Genomic DNA, 12,812 nt, shown 5'->3' with positions numbered 1-12,812 from the left:
TGAGGATCTGAGGCTGGCTGTGTGTGTGTGTGTGTGTGTGTGTGTGGACAGTCTCCCTCAGGAAGGGCACATAGGACACTGGGGGATAAATGTCATTACACATGTCAGGGGCCAAATCTGAAAAACAGTGTGAAGCTGAGGACACAGGAACAAGGTTGATAGTCAGGACAGGATATCCGAAAGTATCGATCACAGGGTGGCTGGCTGCCAGGACACACCCAATGTCACCTGCTCAACACTGTCACCGTGTATTACCCTCCTACAGTTCAGGCATTGAGTTGGTTCTCAGATGTACGTCATGCCTCCATGTCAGCTTCAGGGCCCAGGGCCGTAGTAGGCTCTAGGGCTAAACTGTGTGTGTGGAGGGCGGGGGTGGGGGTGGGGGGAGTGGCAAACTGAGAGGGAAGGAAGGAAGAAGGGAGAGAGAGACAGCAGGTTAACCATGTCTTAGTTGTCACCGTTCTATTTCTACAAAGAAACACAACATCCAAGGCAACTCTTTTAAAAGAAAGCATTTAACTGGAGGCTTGCTTACAGTTTTGGAGGTTTAGTTTATTATCATTATGGCGGGAAGCATGGCACTGGTACAGTACCTGAGAGCTATATCCTGATCCCAAGGCAGAGAGAGAGAGAGACAGACAGAGACAGAGAGACAGAGAGAGACAGAGAGAGACAGAGACAGAGAGAGATTCAACACGGCCACACCTTCTAATCCTTCCAGTCCTATTAGAGTTCCAATCCGACCATAAGGGGGCCTTTCCTAGTCAAACCTCCACACTGTGTAAGTAATGAAACCAATCCAGAGGACATACTAGCATATGGTCAACAAATGGAATTGGTAGTGGCTGAAACACATTTCTGTATTTTCTCTCTGGGGCTGGAAAATGAGGACTAGCATGTTCGGTCCATAAATATCAAGGGTCCAGATTTTCTTTTCTGTGTGTTGTCACCTTAAACACTTGGTCTTCATTCCCTTTGTTAGATTATCTTAAAAGGCAGCTGAGAGACAGGGGCCAGTAAGACAGGGTTGGCCTGCCTTTGAGTGAGGCCATGTTTATTCACAGCAAAGAAGCATCTTGTCATGTGGATGCCCAAAGAGCGAGCCAACGAAGGGAGATGGGAGGTAGCTCTTGTAGGGCTGGAGATTACTTCTGTAGTCTGCAACAGAAGCTGGGAAGTGTAGTCCTTCAGCAGGAAACTATTAATCCTCTCTTCCAAGATGGCTGCTCAATAGCATTACATCCACACTGCAGAAGAACAAGGGGAGAATAGAGGGGACCCCATCCCTCACATATCTAATCACATAACCATACCATAGGGCAAAGAAACTTGGGGAATGTGATTTCTTTTACTAAGGAAGAAAGTAGGACCCTTGTACCTAGCACCTTCAACCTATGGTCGTACAGTGTAAAATACCCAGTAAAAGAATCAACAAAGGCTGGGTACTGCAGCTGGATGTCTCTGTGCCTCTCCAGGACACCTGATCCCCTCTCCCATCCTCTCTGTTTCTTTCTTCTCTATTTGTTTCATTGTGTGAGACAAAATGACATTTGAATTTACTATATAGCCCACACTAGCCTAGAACTTGCAGTGTTCCTCCTGCCTCAGTTTCCTGAGCTCTGGGATTGCAATTTGGTAGAACACAAGGTTTAGTGAATGGAATAAACTATGTTTACCCAGATTTTTCATGTTATTGAACATCTATATGGTTTGCAGTTTGGGATACATTATATACAATATATATATATTGGGTTTTTTTTTTTAAAGATTTATTTATTTTATTTATATGAGTACACTGTAGCTGTCTTGAGACACACCAGAAGAGGGCGCCAGATCTCATTATAGATGGTTTTGAGCCACCATGTGGTTGCTGGGAATTGAACTCAGGACCTCTAGAAGAACAGTCAGTGCTCTTAACCGCTGAGCCATCTCTCCAGCCCCCATGGGGGTTTTTTTTTGTTTGGTTTGGTTTGGTTTGGTTTGGTTTTTGGATTTGGTTTTTTTCGAGACAGGGTTTCTCTGTGTAGCCCTGGCTGTCCTGGAACTCACTCTGTAGACCAGGCTGGCCTCGAACTCAGAGATCCGCCTGCCTCTGCCTCCCAGAGTGCTGGGATTACAGGCATGCGCCACCACCACCCGGCTATCTTTATTGTTTTGAATTTTCCCCTGCAGAACAGTTATAGGAAGTGAAGTTAAAGGACACCATCAGAAACAGTGCTGAGGCTGTTAGTCAATCTTGGGCTTGGTATCTAAAATACTTGGCTCAACTTCTCTCCCGATGGGGGTGTAAGACCAGCTCCAGTTGTACTCCCTTCCCTGAATGTGGGCCTTCCACGAGATAAGTAAGGCTGAGTGAGAGCCTGTCTCTAAAAACAAGATGAACAGAATTGTGCTTTGGGGCTGGAGTTCAACTCAAGAGAGGAATGTATACATAGCAAACTAGGGTTCTGGGTCCATTCCATACATTCCATAAACAACAAACAGGAAGGAGGCAGTCCGTGAGAATCTAGAAAAAAGGCTTACGGTGAAGAACAAAGACACTGAAACACGTGAAATTTCAACTAGAAAACTGTGAAAATGCTGGAAACACAGGTTCACAAGTCGATGTTCCTGTTCGTTAATCCATTGATTCTTCCTCGCTGTGCTTTGTTTCTTTCACACTTTCTACCACAAACACACATCAGCTCGGTTGTGTTTATTACTACTTTATTAGCATATCACGACCTAGTATTACAGACCTTATTTTGCTAGACCTGCTGCCCCTTTGGCCTCTGCTGTGGTGGAAGTGGCACCGTGCCTGAGGCCCTGCTGGGAAGTGTGGCCCAGCCTCCTCTGTGTGTCTGTGTGTCGGCTGTGCTGCCCTGCCTTTCCAGGCAGAGAACTTTGGCCAAGGCCACCCGGGGCGGGGCGCTGACTCTTCCCTGTGGACCACGGACCTTTCCACCCCTTCCTTATTTCTCCAGCTACAGATCTTGGCGCCTTTCAAGGGCCAAAGTGCATTGAGAGACATCTGTTGCTAACCAGGACCCAGCGGCCTCACTGTGGGTCAGGATGGACAAGGCCAATAAGGGCTCTAGGAGGCAGTGAAACTCCAAAGGCCGGTGCCCTAGGACCTCCATCCCTTCAGGAATGTGTCGGTCATAGAATAAATAATAAATAGAATAAATAAACTGACTGACGCTTTGACCAAGATGCCTCAGAGCGAGTGGAGGGGGGGGCGCCTCCAAGAACCTGGTTCTTCCCTTTTCTCAGGGCTGGTCCCACCTTGTTCCGTGCAAGGGAAGACTCCCTCATCTCAGGTCACTTGCTATCACTTCTCTTTCTGAAGCTGGCCTTGTATTTTTCACACATGAGTGGGGCCGCCCTACAGAATGTTCGGTTTTTCTGCTTTGCTCCTTAAAAAAACCTCCCGAGTAGCAGGTGTGCTGGGGATGAGTTTTCTATAGTCCATTCAGCTTTATAGATTTACCATACCAGTAGAAATGTTATTGTTACTTTGCACAGGCCTTCTCTCCTTTCTTGAAGGGTATTTTTAGAAAGTATTTCCACAAGTGTTCTACTATTTCCCACCCTGAATGTGATTCCTAGGGCCTAAGGAAACCTTGAGCTCTGAAGTCAGGCCAAGTCACGCCCACGTGAGCTTTGGCGCCCTTCTTCCCAGGGTAAGGCCGGAATTTGCCACTTCCTTTAAGTCCTGTCTGGCTCAGAGCCTTGGGTCTCCGACAGCCGAGAAAAGGCCACTTTGTGTTCCACTCCCTAGGAACAGAGGTGAGGACTTTTGCAGACTACAGACAAGATGGAGGTGATACACAGGTGCGAACCTACAAGCGGAGGGAACGCCTGCAGAATCCTCAAGTCCTGGTAGAAGCTTCGCGGTCCTATCAAGTGTTGGGAGTGGAGATAGTCAAACTTCGCTCTGTTCAGTATCTCTGTTCTTAAACAAAGTGAAAAAATAAAACTCAAGGATTGTGAAAGTAAAAGCACTTGTAAAGTGTTGGGAATTTGGTAGAATTTTCCATAGCACATCGCTGTAGTTTGCAGAGAGCAGCGTAGTCCGCCTTAAAGGCGGACTCTCCCTTTTAGACCACGCCCTTGCCGGACCTCCTCTATCCAACTCCACAGGGCCCTACGTAATTCAGCTCCGCCCCCGAGCAGTGCTCTCCGCTCTCCGGCCGACCTTTAGGTCTTGACTCCGCCCTGGAACCGCCCATGCACCAGGCACCCTGGCCACGCCTTGACCCCGCCCAACACTAAGCCCCGCCCTATCCGCCTTGCCCCGCCCTATCCGCCTTGCCCACAGACGGTCACGTCAGTCCATCCGAAACCACGCCTTTGATTATGGTCCAACTCCAAACTGCCCTTCCAGAGCCCGAAGTGCCCTAGACCAGTCCCAGAGGACGCCACCCCCCACCCCCACCCCACCCCCCGCCCCGAGCCAGCGAACTTTTGACTCTAGCCCTCGCAGATGCAGTCTCGAGCTGATGCATCCAGCTATGCCTGGGGGAAAGGGGCATGGTCTCTGATGGGGAGAAACCCACACTAGAAGCTAACTCACGCCTCCCAGGGAGCTCACCAGAGAGGTACAAGGAGGGGGCGCTAAAAGATGGATGGCTTGGAGGCAGCCGCTCGAGGCTTTATAGCTAAGGGATAAGTCCGTAGCTAGCCGACCAGCGCTGTACTCTGCCTCGCTTGGCATGGCATCGCCCCGCCTTATGTTGGTACAGGCCATCATCTCGGTCCCAGACAATGCAGTCAGGGTGCCGCCAACCCCATCACACTTTCAGCTGCTTCAAGGCCACTTGCAGGTTGCACTAAGGCCCAACCCTGCCCTCATTTCTAGCCCCATCTTGTCCCCTCTCGCACACCCACGGATAACATAGGGCCGACACAACGCGTGGGGTCATACCGGACTAGAGCAATGGGTGGCAGGAGGTACAGAGGCAAGCACTCAGCTTACCAGAAGACTCACACATTTGTGCATAGAGCAAGGTTCCGTATTCAGGTGTTGAGTGTTTTAACAAACTGTAAAAGTTGCAAACATTAAGACAGGCTAGAAAGACAGGAAAATGTAAAGAGAAAGGAGCCCCTCCCCAACTGAAAATCAAGAATTCCAGTACACCTGACATTTGCTGTGAAGACTGGCTACGTAGAGGCAATATGCTTATTTAGTACAGAAATACTTTCAAATAACAATGTTAAAATACCAATAAACCATACTTAAACCCTGAGTGTATATGACCTTAGAATACGAGCTTCTTTCCCAGATGCAAGCCTGAAAATTATTGAAAGTTTCACAAACAAAAGTTTACAGTAAAAGCTCCATGCAGCTCTTGTGGCCCAAGGTTTTACTTTATCAACTTCAATCCTATCCAGTGCGTATCGAGAACCACTCTATGACCACATTTATACTCCTTAGCAACCCCTCGAGGTGGAACTTCAGATGACATCAACATCTTTGGTTTGGTTTGGGACCCAGGGTTTCTCTGTGTAGCCCTGACTGTCTTGGAACTTGCTCTCTACGCCAGGCTGGTCTCAAACTCCACCTACCCCTGCCTACTAGGTGCTACTGTGGGGAATAAAGGTGTGTGCCACCATTTCCAATCATCCAGCATCTTATATGCCTACTGTAAAGATACACGTAAGGGAGACTCTCTTGAGAAACCCACATTCCCGTTTGGGTGTGTACAGTTTTCTTCCCTATATGCCTATTACCCACCCCCTACCATGTGTAGACCTGTTTTTAAATTCTCTTCTTAATTAATTCCAACTTTGCTTCATTCTGACTCACCCTGAAATCTCCTGGGGTGTAGTCAAGAAGTCCAGTTTCAAAAGCTCAGCATGAAGCTGAGTTTTCAGCTGCTACACCCCCACTCTGACAGAACCCTAATAGAAGCACTCCACCGAAACCCTCATCAAATGAGGTTGAGTAGAACACAAGCCCATAGTCTCAACACTTGGGAGCCTGCGGCAAAAGGATGGCAGCATGTCTAGGGAGCCTGGTGAATTGCAGGCCACTGGTGGGGTACATATAGAGACCTTGTCACAACAAAAATCTACCTGTGGCTGAGCGGTGGTGGCACTCACCTTTAATTCCAGCACTCGGGAGGCAGAGGGCAGGCCAGAGCAGAGAGGAGTCCAGGATTCCCTGGGGCCACACAGGGAATAACCAAAAAGTCTCGAGAAACCAAAATGTGAAAACCTAAATGCCGAGCCTACCCAAGGCCAGAGCAGTGGCCCCTTCAAAGGTACAAGTGCCAGCCACACAGACCTGAAGACCTAACTTTGACACCTGGAGCCCACGGAAGGAGCCCCATCCTATGGCAGGCATCTGCAATCCTAGAACTGCTATGGAGGAGATGGTAAGCAGAAAGAAACAGGAAAATTCTCCTTCAGAAGAGCCAGCTCCTTCTCAAGAGTCAGCTAGCCTATAGTACTGGTCTCAGACTCTACCTGTCTCGGCCTCCTGAGTGCTGGGACTAAAGGCATATGCCACCATTTCTACGCAACCAGCATCTTATATGGCTACTGTAAAAATACTTAAGGAAAGCTCTCTCATACATCTCTCTATTGGCATCAAATGTGCCAGAGAACTTTTAATAGCAGTACAGGAGCATTGATAAGAGTTTTTCCTCAACACAGTGTTCTAGGAATAAGTTCAAGGCCAAACCAAAGAGACCCTCACTCCACAAGAAGTGACTACAGGGTAAAGTTTACCCAAGATTGTGTTGGAGATAGGATGCGCACTTGGCTTTTGTTTTTGTTTTTTTGTTTTTTGATTTTTTGAGGCAGGGTTTCTCTGTGTAGCCCTGGCTGTCTTGGAACTCATTCTGTAGACCAGGCTGGCCTCAAATTCAGAAATCCAACTGCCTCTGTCTCCCAAGTGCTGGGATTAAAGGTGTGCTCCGCCGCGGCAAAAAAAAAAAAAAAAAAAAAATGAAGGAAGGCAGGAAAGAGTCACTGCTCCGGGCCATAGAGGTCCTGGAAAGCAGGAAGCCAGTGAGTAAAGGAAGATGCTCAGTTATCTCTCTGCCTCTGGTGAAAAGAGCCAATTCAAGCCAGATTAGATTATAGTAAATGCAGATTTATTGGTGGAATTTACTGGTCCCAAGGAAGGAGACCAGAGAAGTCACCACTGGAAGGGAGGAGGAGAGAAGAAAGAGAGAAAAAGACAGAGCAGGCACGGGGGGGGGGGGGGGGCACGGAGAGGGGAGGGAGAGAGAGAGACAGAGAGAGAGAGACAGAGAGAGAGAGAGCGCATATATGCAAAATGTCTGGATTATATAGGGAAGAGCCTCTGGGGGAAAGACAACATTTTCTAAATACACTATACACTGATGGGGACCACAGCTAATCAATACACCATACACTGATGGGGACCACAGCTAATCAATGCACTATACACTGATGGGGACCACAGCTAATCAATGCACTATACACTGATGGGGAACACAGCTAATCAATACACCATACACTGATGGGGACCACAGCTAATCAATGCACTATACACTGATGGGGAACACAGCTAATCAATACACCATACATTGATGGGGACCACAGCTAATCAATGCACTATACACTGATGGGGAACACAGCTAATCAATACACTATACACTGATGGGGACCACTGAAGGGGCTTAAAAAGGGAGAGTATAGGGGGTTAGGGGAGTGTGGCTCAACGGCGTGAGGGAAGGTGTCCAGGCGGGCCCTTGCCTTGCCTGGGCACATCTGCCCCTGAGGGACCACACATACACAGGCATAGTATAGAATAGAGTTTATTCAGAGTAGGGGATGGGAGTTAGTGGTAGAGAAAGGGAGAGAGAGAGAGAGAGAGAGAGAGAGAGAGAGAGAGAGAGAGAGAGAGAGAAGAGAGAGAGTAGTGGAGTGGAGGCCGGCCATGACCATGTGGAGGGGAGGAGGGAGGAGAGCCAAAGGGGCAGAGAGATGAGAGAATGTGGGAGAGCAGAGAGCAAAGAGGGAGAGGAGGGGCACGTAGCCCCTCTTATAGTGGGCCAGATCTCTGGGGCGGGGCATACCTGGCTATTGCCAGGTAGGTGTGGGGTGGAGCTTAGACAAAACATCAACAACCACAGCTAATCAATACACTATACACTGATGGGGACCACAGCTAATCAATACACTATACACTGATGGGGACCACAGCTAATCAAGTTGCAGCACTTACAGCAACGCAGGGTTCTCTGGCATAGGCCTTAAGATGTTGATGTTTTATTCATTTTGGATTTGGTGAAGGAGGGTGGTCAAAAAGGAATACGTTGTTCCCCAGGTTTTACCCAATAGTCCAAAAGGAAGTTATAGAGAGAGGTAGGAAGTGAATAGCTATTAATATGATAAAGACAGCTCAAGACATTTTGGCTCAGGATCTGAAGCATTGCAGTTCTCCTCAATCCTGAAGTTCTTTTTATGTATATGAGTACACTGTAGCTGAACTGATGGTTGTAAGCCATCATGTGGTTGCTGGGAATTTGAATTCAGGACCTCTGCTCCCTCCCTTTGGCCCCACTTCCTTCAGCCCAAAGATTTTGTCTGTTATAGCTAAGTACACTGTAGCTGTCCCCAGATGCACCAGGAGAGGGTGTCAGATCTCTTTACAGATGGTTGTGAGTCACCACGTGGTTGCTGGACTTTGACCTTAGGACCTTGGGAAGAGCAGTCAGTGAGTGTTCTTAACTGCTGAGCCATCTCTCCTGAAGTTCTAATTAGCATTTCAGGCTGATAGACTCTTCAATACAAATGATGCTTTTTTTGTTTTTTGTTTTTTGACAGTTGTGGTGTTTTACAGAAGCCTATGTTGGGTTTGTTTCTGTTCTTACAATAAAATATTACAAGAAACTAGTTTGAGTGTCTTCTCCCCATGTAACTTTTGTTCCTTTCCTTTTTTGGTACACTCATTTATAATCCCAGCACTTGGGAGGCGGAGGCTACAGAGTGAGTTCCAGGACAGCCAGGGCTACACAGAGAAGCCCTTCCTGCCTGGGAGTGGGGTAGGATGGGAGTTAACACCTTTCTTTTCTTTCTTTCCTTCTTTTTTTTTTAAAGATTTATTTATTTATTATATGTAAGTACACTGTAGCTGTCTTCAGACACTCCAGAAGAGGGCATCGGATCTTGTTATGGATGGTTGTGAGCCACCATGTGGTTGCTGGGATTTGAACTCAGGACTTCTGGAAGAGCAGTCAGTGCTCTTAACTGCTGAGTCATCTCTTCAGCCCCATGCCTTTCTTTTCTGTCCCCCCCCCCCTTCACCCTCCCAAAGACAGGGTTTCTCTGTGTAGCCCTGGCTGTCCAGGATATCACCTTGTAGACCAGGCTGGCCTTGAACTCAGAAATCTGCCGGCCTCTGCCTCCCAAGTGCTGGGATTACAGGCATGCGCCATCACTGCACAAGCCTCTCTTTTCTGAGACAAGATCTCACTTTGTTGCCTGGCCCCTGGCTGTCTTAGATATGTAGATCAGGCTGACCTTGAACTCACAGAGATCTTCCTGCTTCTGCTAGCTGAGGGCTGGGACTAAATCTCTATGCCTATATAGAGATAGGCATATCTACCTATAACTTTATTTTCTTAAAACCCAGACATTGTCAGTTTTCAAAAGAAATTCACTGTATCCAGTGAAAACACTGTGTGCTTGCCTTTAGATTCTGAAGTAGCTAGCACATCCGAAAGATTGCTTACGTTTCTTTTTCCAGTTTACAGTCCTAATTCTCAAGTAAGTGTAGTTTTTTTATCTTTGTAAAAATAAAATGATGAAGCCGGGCGGTGGTGGCGCACGCCTGTAATCCCAGCACTCTGGGAGGCAGAGGCAGGCGGATTTCTGAGTTCGAGGCCAGCCTGGTCTACAGAGTGAGCTGCAGGACAGCCAGGGCTACACAGAGAAACCCTGTCTCGGGGAAAAAATGATGATTTGTGAGCTTTGTCTTAATCCTTAGTAAGATAATATTTTTAAAAACGTGGGAGAAACATGAGCCACTGAGAATGAGTTCAAATACCTCCAGTTGTGGTTGCTTTGGTTTTATGCTCAAAAAAGACTAGTAGAATAAAGGGACTATTGGCTCTACCTCCTTTGAGATAACTGGTGATTTCTGTTTGCTTGTTTGTTCTTGGTTTTTAATACAGGGTCTCTGGTAACCCAGGCTGGCCTCAATCTAAAATGTAACCAAGAGTTACCTTCTAGGTTCTTTTCTCTGCCAAGAACTAAAATGCAGCCGGGAGTGGGGATGGGGCGGGGTAGGGGAGGGCCACACCTTTTTAATCCTAGCACTCAGTAGACACAGGTAGGTAGATTTCTAATAGAGGCCAGCCTAGTCTATAGAGTGAGTTCCAAGATAGCCACCACTAAAGAGAAACCCTGTCTTGGGAGGAAAAAAAAATAATTAAAAGGCACAAGCAGGGGCTGGAGAGATGGCTCAGTGGTTAAGAACACAGAATGACTTTGTAGAGATCCTGAGTTCAATTCCCAGTACCACATGGTGGCTCACAACCATCTGTAATAGGATCAGATGCCCTCTTCGGTGTGTCTGAAGATAGCTACAGTGTACTTACTCATATACATAAAATAAATAAAAAATAAAATCTTTCCCAAAAAAAGGCACAAGCCACAGATTTAGCTGGTAAAGAAAGGCTTTTATTAGGGTGAAGAAGCACACAGCTTATTGGGTTCCAGACTGCGGGCTGGGGGTGGGGGGCAGGGAGGACTGACTGACCCTGGGAGAACCTGGAGGCCAGATCTGCTTTGTATATAAAATGTGTACTTCAACCCCTTATCCTAGTTCTGAAACCCAGTATCAAGGCCCCAGCTGGTAAGTTATTTCTCCACCAGTGAAATGAGCCAATTCAAGGCAAATTAAAGTACAGATAAACACAGGTATATTGAGAAACTGTTCCAGGGCAGGAGGGTTCACTGGTACCAAGGAAGGAGGCCAGGGAAGTCACCATGGAGAGGTGACAGAAGGGAGTGGGGAGAGAAAGAGAAAATAGTTCATTCAGAGAGAGGGAGGAGAGAAGGAGAGGAAGAGGAAGAAGGAAGAAGAGAAGAAGAGGAAGGAGAAGGAGAAGGAGGGGAAGGGAGAGGAGGAGGAGAAGGAGGAGGAAGGGGGAGGGGAAAAGGGAGGAGGAGGAAGAGGAGGAGGAGGAGGAAGAAGAGGAGGAGGAAGAGGAGGAGAGTGGAGAGACCAAAATATATTTGGTGGGTAAAGGGCAGCCCAGTCCCTGAACTTTCTAGTTCAGCTTAGCAGCATGGTATGCTAGGGACTGAGGGATGCTGGGAGAACCTGGAAGCTAGATGTGCTTTGGTATGTAAAGCATGCACTTCAGCCCTTGTCCCTGGACAAGGCTGCACAGGGCACATTAGAAAGGCTCTCTGCAGATCTAAGGGGCCTTCAGGAGCCCCTCTGAAGCCCTTTTTTGAAGTCTTTTTGAAGGCTGGGTGGTTGTTTGTTTGAGATAGCACCTCACGATACAGTCCAGGCAGACTTGGAACTCACTATGTACACTAAGCTAACCTCCAAACTCACTGAGAGATCTGCCTGCCTCTGGGTCCTGGAATGAAAGGTGTGGACTACTGGTGCCACACCCCGTGACACAGGCAGAGAGCTTCAAGCATCTTTGAGGGGTCTTGCTCCTTTAACTTATGGTTTTGAACAATGACAGGAAGCTAACAAAACCACGACTTCTGTGCAAACATACCCTGATCTGGCCTTGAGCTTGTCCAGACTGGTGACCCTACGGGTGGAGAGAAAGTCTGCTGAGGCTGGCCCAAACTCACAAAGATCTGCCTGCCTCTGCCGCCTGAGTACTGGGATTAAAGGTGTGGGTCACGGCCACGGAGCTGAATTTTGCCATCTTTAATATCCAATAAGCTCTCTTCTCTGTCTGCCTGTCTAACTCCTAGTCTCACACGAAGGAGGACCATGAACTTCCTGATTTATCTACCTCCTCAAAGTGCTGGGATTTTAGGCTGGTCACACCACATGCCAACACATATGAGAAAACTGAAAAAGGACCCTTTTTTTTTTTTTTTTTTTTTTTTTGGTTTTTCAAGACAGGGTTTCTCTGGATAACCCTGGCTGTCCTGGAACTCACTCTGTAGACCAGGCTGGCCTCGAACTCAGAAATCTGCCTGCCTCTGCCTCCCAAGTGCTGGGATTAAAGGCGTGTGCCACCACTGCCCGGCTCCATACTAGTTCCAACTATCCAACTTGACTCGTCCTGCTAACTTAAAGTAGTCATTAATTTTTATTTATCTTAAAATTTGAGACAGAGTCTCACTGTGTAGCTTTGGCTGATCTGGAGTTCACTGTGTAGACTTGAATAGCTTCAAACACATACATATCTTCCTGCCTGACACCTGAATGCTAGGATTAAAGGTCTATACCACCATGTCTGGCAATAATTTATCTAATTTGTCTATATCTATATATTAGTATAGAGGTGTTTTGCTTGCGTGTATGCATCTGTACACCAACTGTATGCAGTGTCTTAGAGACTAGAAGAGGGAACTGGAACCACTGAACTGAAGTTACAATATACTGTGAACTGCTATGTGGGTGTGGGAACTGAACTTGGTCCTCTAAACAGTCAGCCAGTGTGATCTTAACTACTAAGCCATTTCTCCATCGCCCCCTTCCTTTTTTGGTTTGTTTTTTGTTTTTAAAGATTTATTTGTTATAAGTAAGTGCCCTGCAGCTGTCTTCAAACACCCCAGAAGAGGGCATTAGATCTCATTACAGATGGTTGTGAACCACCATGTGGTTGCTGGGTTTTGAACTTAGGACCTTTGGAAGGGCAGTCAGTGCT

The sequence above is a fragment of the Apodemus sylvaticus genome, chromosome 1, assembly GCF_947179515.1.
Source record: "Apodemus sylvaticus chromosome 1, mApoSyl1.1, whole genome shotgun sequence".
NCBI lineage: Eukaryota > Metazoa > Chordata > Mammalia > Rodentia > Muridae > Apodemus > Apodemus sylvaticus.
The sequence above is the reverse complement of the archived record's forward strand: the minus strand, read 5'-3'. Positions refer to the sequence as shown.